Genomic DNA, 8914 nt, shown 5'->3' on the forward strand with positions numbered 1-8914 from the left:
ACAATCCTATTAGGACTACCCTCAGTAAGCTTGATTATCACAACGTTAATCCCTATAAATAGAAGAGGCTCTGCAACATGAAAATGTCCTTCAACTTAACAAATGACTCAAAAGTGCTTTACGTGAAAACCCTCACTCCATGCAAAATCCTTCTCACACCGTTGAGAAAAATACTATCCTAACCCCCCTCAGACAACACACCTTTAGTTTGATAAGTAAACAACACTGTATTGACAACTAGCGACATTTTCAATTTGGATAAGTCAACAAAATCGGAGACATTTTCAATTTGGATAAGTCAACAGAATCGGAGTTGTAGAACCATTCAATTCAGCATCACCTTCAATTTGGACAAGTAAACAACACTGATTTTGGTTAGTTGGTTATCTATCCAAGCCCGGATAAAGGAGGAGGGGGAGGGCGTCAGGTAGTCGACAGCCGGCACTCCATGATCACGTCGAATCCTTATGAAAATGAATCCAGAACAAAATCGCGCTAAAGCTAGGGCGTCACCCGTAAGTGGCGCGCTGTGTGGCCTGAGCACAGTGATAAGTGAGCAAGGGTCGCTGCATCTCCATCGGCACCCGGATGCAGTGTTAAATGAGCAAGGGGGCCATAGAAACTTCTTTTCGAACGACTCCACTCAAAGTTGTTTGGGAGCATATGCTCCTATCAACTTTACCCGGGACACACAAAAGAAGTACTTTGATCCTATTAGACGGGGGAGGGTGAAGAAGCTAGGACAGAAGGGTAGAGTTCAAGAGAGCAAAATGCGTTTAGGAACGTGGAATATAGGAACCTTAACGGGAAAATCTATGGAAGTAGTGGAAGTTATGGTGAGGAGAAGGATAAATATTATGTGCCTACAAGAAACTAAGTGGGTTGGTAGTAAGGCAAAGGATCTAGAAAACTCAGGGTTTAAACTTTGGTATTCGGGCACAAATAGAACGAGAAACGGTGTTGGCATCATCGTGGACAAGACCTTGGTACAAGATGTTGTAGATGTCAAGAGGGTAGGAGATAGAATCATGGCAATCAAGATTGTAATAGGACAAGAACTTATCAATGTGATTAGTGCGTACGCACCTCAAGTAGGGTTGGATACGAGTTCGAAGGAGAAATTTTGGGAAGATCTTGGAGACTTGGTGCAAGGAATTGCTCAGACGGAGAAGTTATTTATAGGAGGAGATTTAAATGGACACGTGGGCAGGGAGACAGGCAACTATGGAGGTTTTCATGGTGGCCATGGTTTTGGGGAGAGAAACGAGGATGGGGAAGCTATCTTGGATTTTGCAATGGCATATGATCTCTTCTTAGCCAACACCTTCTTTAAGAAGAGAGAAGAACATGTGATCACCTACAAGAGTGGGTCGTCAAAAACACAAATAGATTTTCTTCTAATGAGGAAAGGGGATCGTATAACTTGTAAGGATTGCAAAGTTATACCAGGAGAGAGCGTGGCTAATCAACATCGCTTGTTGGTGATGGATGTACATATCAAAAGAGTAAGACAAAAGAACAAGACTTGGAAGTGCCCAAGGACTAGATGGTGGAATCTAAAAGAAGAAAAACAAGTCATTTTCAAAGAGAATGTAATCACCCAATGTGTGTGGGATAGAGAGGGGGAAACTAGCCAAATGTGGGATTCCATGGCTAGTTGTATCCGAAAAGTAGCAAAAGAGGTATTAGGAGAGTCCAAGGGCTTTGCCCCACACCAAAAGGAATCCTGGTGGTGGAATGAGGAGGTACAAACAAAGGTGAAAGCTAAGAAGGAATGTTGTAAAGCCTTATACAAGGAGAGGACCGATGAAAATGGTGAAAAGTATAGAAAAGCGAAGCAAGAGGCGAAAAAAGCTGTCAGAGAAGCTAAGTTAGCGGCTTACGACGATATGTATAAACGACTAGATACCAAAGAAGGAGAGTTGGATATCTATAAACTATCTAGAGCAAGGGAAAAGAAGACAAGGGACCTAAACCAAGTGAGGTGCATCAAGGATGAGGATGGAAAGGTTCTTGCTACAGAGAACGCGGTTAAAGACAGATGGAGAGGTTATTTTCATAATCTTTTCAATGAAGGACATGAAATGAGTGATTCTTTAGGGGAGTTGAGTAACTCAGAAGAGTGTAGAAACTACTCTTTTTATCGTCGAATCCGGAAGGAAGAAGTGGTTGTAGCTTTGAAGAAGATGAAGCATAAAAAAGCAATAGGCCCAGACAATATACCAATCGAAGTGTGGAAACTTTTGGGAGAGACAGGTATAACATGGCTCACTGACCTTTTCAATAGGATTTTGAAAACGAAGAAGATGCCAAATGAGTGGCGAACGAGCACTTTGGTGCCTATCTACAAGAACAAGGGCGACGTACAAAATTGCATGAACTATAGGGGTATTAAGCTAATGAGTCATACAATGAAGCTCTGGGAGAGAGTCATTGAGCATAGATTGAGGCAAGAGACACGGGTTTCGGACAACCAATTCGGGTTCATGCCAGGGCGCTCAACCATGGAGGCAATCTATCTCTTACGAAGATTGATGGAAAGATATAGAGATGGGAAAAAGGATTTACACATGGTCTTTATAGATTTGGAAAAAGCGTATGATAGGGTCCCAAGAGACATTCTTTGGAGGATTTTAGAGAAGAAAGGAGTACGAGTAGCATATATCCAAGCTATAAAGGATATGTATGAAGGAGCAAAGACTGCCGTAAGAACTCATGAAGGACAAACCGAAAGCTTCCCCATAACTGTAGGATTACATCAAGGCTCATCCTTAAGTCCTTACCTTTTTGCGTTGGTAATGGATGAGTTAACAGGACATATTCAAGATGATATTCCTTGGTGTATGCTTTTCGCAGACGATATAGTGTTGATAGATGAAACTCAGGAAGGGGTAAATGCAAAGCTTAACCTTTGGAGAGAAGTGTTGGAATCTAAAGGTCTTCGCCTAAGCCGATCAAAGACAGAATATATGGAGTGCAAGTTCAGTGCAAATGGAGGCCAAAACGAGTTAGGGGTGAGGATCGGAGATCAAGAAATACCAAAAAGCGACCGTTTTCGTTACCTAGGATCTATCTTGCAAAAGAACGGAGAATTAGATGGAGATCTCAACCATAGAATACAAGCTGGATGGATGAAGTGGAAGAGTGCATCCGGTGTGTTGTGTGACCGCCGTATGCCATTGAAGCTCAAGGGAAAATTTTATAGGACGGCAATAAGGCCGGCGATGCTGTATGGCACAGAATGTTGGGCGGTGAAACATCAACACGTACACAAAATGGGTGTAGCGGAGATGAGGATGCTTCGTTGGATGTGTGGGCACACGAGAAAGGATAAGATTAGGAATGAGGATATCCGGGGTAAAGTAGGAGTAGCCGAAATTGAAGGAAAGATGAGAGAAAATCGGTTACGGTGGTTTGGACATGTGCAAAGAAGGCCTACTGACGCTCCGATTAGAAGATGCGACTATGGGACAGAGGTTCAAGGCCGAAGGGGTAGAGGAAGACCTAGGAAAACTTTGGAAGAGACTCTAAGAAAAGACTTAGAGTACTTGGATCTAACGGAGGACATGACACAGGATCGAGCACAATGGCGTTCTAAGATTCATATAGCCGATCCCACTCAGTGACTTGGATTTTCCAAGTCTCCAATCGAGAAGTTTTCCTCACTCGGGAAATTAAGGGAACACTACCCCAACCTACATGCTCCACTCAGAAAGCTTCAACATACAAGCTTCAACAAAAGAAAATTCAAAGAACTTAGCGAAGAAGGCTTTGGTGTATTTAACACAATACGTTGAAATGAAGGAAAACTTATTTATTGATATCCCCGATCAGCTACAAATATGTACATATACATGAGCCAAAATAAACACACAAGACGGAGCCTTCACAAAGGTTGCTTAGGAGAAGTCTCAGCAGTCGGTAGAGCCCCAGAAAGAGAAGGCACCGGAGGGGGATCATTTGGAGCCTCAGTACTGGACAGAACCCTAGAAGGAGGAGGCATCAGAGGTTGATCATTCGGAGCTTCATTACGCGGTACAGCCCCAGAAGACGAAGGCAATAAATGCCTTTGGAACAAACCCACAAATCTCTGATGATCAAGTAAAACCTGACCATCAGTTTCCTTCATCTGGTCAAGCTTCCTCTTCATGTTTGTAGCATAGTCATGTGCGAGCCGGTGCAACTGTTTATTCTCATGCTTGAGCCCTCTAATCTCCTGTTTGAGACTCATCACTTCAGCCGCCAAGGATTCAACTTGGCGGGTTCGAGCAAATAGGCGTTGGGCCATATTAGACACAGAACCTGCACACTGAATACTGAGAGCCAGCGAATCCTTAACAGCTAACTCATCAGACCGTTTGGAAAGTAGTCTGTTATCTTTGGGAGTGAGAAGGTTCCTGGCCACCACCGCAGCGGTCATATCATTCTTCATCACGGAATCCCCAACGGTAAGAGGACCAGTAGGGGAGACGAAGGATGGGCGCCATATGTTGTCTGGAGAAGGCGGGGCTGCCTCTTCAACAAGGTTCAAGTCAAAACGACGGTCGGAGGGGCCAGACATTTTCAAAGGTGTGAAGAGAGAAGAGGTCGGACAAATCAAGATCTTAGAAGTGCAAGAATGAAGCTTCTACTGGTGGAGATTCAAGTGTGCTTTGGAACTTAATGTCAGCCTCTATAAAAATCTGCACTCGACGGAGCTTCGGAAATCGAAGAGGCGCCTGCTCAGAAATCGAAGAGGCGTTTGCTTTCTCAAAAGCTGGGCTGCTTAGAGATCACGAGGGTTGATCTCAGAAATCGAAGAGGCGTTTGCTTTCTCAAAAGTTGGGCTGCTCAAAGACCACGAAGGCCGATCTCAGAAATCGAAGAGGCGCTCGCTTTCTCAAAAGCTGGGCTCCCCAGAGACCACGAGGGCCGATCTCAGAAATCGAAGAGGCACCTACTTTTCCAGCCTTGTCAGCACCCGTCACAAGCACACTCAGCTTTGCAGAAATTATGGGCATTCTGTCGAAGACTTCTGGGGAAGTAGAAAACACATGAATCTTACTGTTCAATCACCCACTTCCCACACGCAACAATAACTCATGGGTACCACAGATAACTTTGCCAAAGTTCTCTGCCAAAGTTGAGCACGTGAAGCTTGCAGCTCCCACTACATCGCTCTGACCAAGAAGGGTAAAAGAATAGCAAAGAAACAGCACTAACAAAGTTTAGACCCATAAATTTTGAAGGTCTAGCTACCATATTATTACCCACAAGGGTAAAGGAACAGTACCACTGCTGGATAATTGGAAAGTCCCTGTGTGTCAACCTCTGTGCTTCGTGGCAAGGTAGACTAGCAAACATGCCCAACCTTTACTCACATTCGAGAAAACACTCCCAATAAGATTGCTTGCTCCAAAATCGAAGAGGCACCGTCCTCCGAATCTCGAGAGCCAGACTCCCAACATGACTACTTTCTTAAAAATCGAAGAGAGGGTAAAGGAACAGTACCATTGCTGGATAATTGGAAAGTCCCTGTGTGTCAACATCTGTGCTTCGTGGCAAGGTAGACTAGCAAACATGCCCAACCTTTACTCACATTCGAGAAAACACTCCCAACAAGATTGCTTGCTCCAAAATCGAAGAGGCACCGCCCTCCGAATCTCGAGAGCCAGACTCCCAACGTGATTACTTTCTCAAAAATCGAAGAGACACTGCTCCCCGAATCTTCGAGAGCCAGACCCCCAGCATGATTGCTTTCTCAAAAATCGATGAGGCATCGTTCTCCGAATCAATCGAAGAAGCGCTCGCTTTCTCAAAAGCTGGGCTGCTCAGAGACCACGAGGGCCGATCTCAGAAATCGAAGAGGCACCTACTTTTCTAGCCTTGTCAGCACCTGTCACACGCACACTCAGCTTTGCAGAAATTATGGGCATTCTGTCGAAGACTTCTGGTGAAGTAGAAAACACATGAATCTTACTGTTCAATCACCCACTTCCCACACGCAACAATAGCTCATGGGTACCACAGATAACTTTGCCAAAGTTCTCTGCCAAAGTTGAGCACGTGAAGCTTGCAGCTCCCACTACATCGCTCTGACCAAGAAAGGTAAAAGAATAGCAAAGAAACAGCACTAACAAAGTTTAGACACATAAATTTTGAAGGTCTAGCTACCATATTATTACCCACAAGGGTAAAGGAACAGTACCACTGCTGGATAATTGGAAAGTCCCTGTGTGTCAACCTCTGTGCTTCGTGGCAAGGTAGACTAGCAAACATGCCCAACCTTTACTCACTTTCGAGAAAACACTCCCAACAAGATTGCTTGCTCCAAAATCGAAGAGGCACCGTCCTCCGAATCTCGAGAGCCAGACTCCCAACATGACTACTTTCTCAAAAGCGAAGAGAGGGTAAAGGAACAGTACCATTGCTGGATAATCGGAAAGTCTCTGTGTGTCAACCTTTGTGCTTCGTGGCAAGGTAGACTAGCAAACATGCCCAACCTTTACTCACATTCGAGACAACACTCCCAACAGGATTGCTTGCTCCAAAATCGAAGAGGCACTGCCCTCCGAATCTCGAGAGCCAGACTCCCAACATGATTACTTCCTCAAAAATCGAAGAGACACTGCTCTACGAATCTCGAGAGCCAGACCCCCAGCATGATTGCTTTCTCAAAAATCGAAGAGGCATCGTTCTCCGAATCTCGAGAGTCAGATACCACAGACCACTTTTTCAAAGTGCTCTGACAGAGTTAAAACATGTGAAACTGGCAGCTCCCACTACCGTGCTATGACCAAGCAGGGTAAAGGAATAGCATTACTACTTGTTGTTAGGGAGACTCCTATATATGTCGACCTCCATCCCCAACGGACAGGCAGACCTGCAAAAATGCTCAACCCTTCATCATATCTGAGAGGGCACTCCCAACGAAGCCTTTCGAAATATTCAGCTTTCTTTCCCCCCGATAATACCTCTGCAAACAAGCTATACTAGAGCAAGAATATCTCATATCATCAGGGTTAAAAGCAAGAGTATCCCATATCATGCTTTTTCCCTGTCTTTTCCTTTGGCCTTGTTTTTACCTACAAGACAAGGAGAAAGAGAGCAATCAGTCAGCACTTGGATCAAGCTTCCAGCCAGGAACTGACTGTCTGGAACCCCTTACCTGATTACTTACCTGGCATTGCTCTCGAATACTCATCTTCAACATCTTATGTTTCCAGGGAAGATTCCGCATCTGCTTGAGGAACAGATAGGGCAAGTGCGAAGGATACAAGGAAGCATGTGGAGACAAGCGTAACAGCACACGTGCCGATACACCCATTACTCTGTCAAAAGCAAAAGTATCTCATATCAGCAGGGTGGAACGTACTCTAGATTTGATGGACTTGTTTTGACCCTCAAATTCTTCAGTCGGCCTTATACTCTGGAGGAAACCAGAAAACCCTCCAGCTCAGTTCAAGAATAAGCCTGTGGAAAGTTACTTCTTCAAAAGCAAAAGTATCTCATATCATCTCTTCTCATTTTTCTTCTCTTTATCCTTCATGCTGCTGCAAGATGGGGAGAAGGTGAACAATCAGTCGGAGCTCTGATTGCTTACCTTGTCTGTCACCTCTTTCAGCAGACCCCCTAGCTCGGCGACTTGGGGGACTCCTACTACATGGTTTGTATCGCGCTTGACCAAGCCTGAGACTACAAGTAAGCTTCAAGTGAAATTGATACATTACCTTGTGCATCTCCACCAGTTAAAGATACCACCCCTGGATGGAGGAAGAGTACTTCCAGAGAAGATGCCACATCTACCTATGAGACAGATAAGGCAAGTCAAGACGACACCACACTCCGATACTTAGAAGTTTCGTGATTACGAGATCATTCTCCCACAATATTTCCTAATGTCATTTGTACTAAATCATTCACTTGTACTCACTAAAGGAGAGCTTGAACCTATGTACTTGGGTAAACCCTTCACAATTAATGAGAACTCTTCTATTCCGTGGACGTAGCCAATCTGGGTGAACCACGTACATCTTGTGTTTGCTTTCCTATCTCTATCCATTTATATACTTATCCACACTAATGAACGGAGCAATCTAGCGAAGATCACAAAAAGCGACCGTTTTCGCTACCTAGGATCTATCTTGCAAGAGAACGGAGAATTAGATGGAGATCTCAACCATAGAATACGAGCTGGATGGATGAAGTGTAAGAGTGCATCCGGCGTGTTGTGTGACCGTCGTAGGCCACTGAAGCTCAAGGGAAAATTTTATAGGACGGCAATAAGGCCAGCGATGTTGTATGGCACAGAATGTTGGGCGGTGAAGCATCAACACGTACACAAAATGGGTGTAGCGGAGATGAGGATGCTTCGTGGGATGTGTGGGCACACGAGAAAGGATAAGATTGGGAATGAGGATATCCGAGGTAAAGTAGGAGTAGCCGAAATTGTAGGAAAGATGAGAGAAAATCGGCTCCGATGATTTGGACATGTGCAAAGAAGGCCGACTGACGCTCCGGTTCGAAGATGTGACTACGGGACAGAGGTTCAGGGCCAAAGGGGTAGAGGAAGACCTAAGAAAACTTTGGAAGAGACTCTAAGAAAATACTTAGAGTACTGGGATCTAACGGAGGACATGACACAAAACCGAGCGCAATGGCGTTCTAGGATTCATATAGCCGACCCCACTTAGTGGGAAAAGGCTTTGTTGTTGTTGTTGTTGTTGGTTATCTATCCAAGTCTCGACGAACGAATTCCAATTCTTTAGTCTAAAAAGGTCACTTTATTAGCTTCCCAACGAAAGTACGGTGTTACCACGTTACTTCGTGTTTGGCACATTGAAAATCAAACCATTTATTGGACTTCACGGTGATTAAGCAACCTTATCCAAGATTGAAACAAGTTCATTCCTCGACTGTAATTGCTTGCAAAAGT

Source organism: Malus domestica, chromosome 17 (genome assembly GCF_042453785.1).
Source record: "Malus domestica chromosome 17, GDT2T_hap1".
NCBI classification, from domain to species: domain Eukaryota; kingdom Viridiplantae; phylum Streptophyta; class Magnoliopsida; order Rosales; family Rosaceae; genus Malus; species Malus domestica.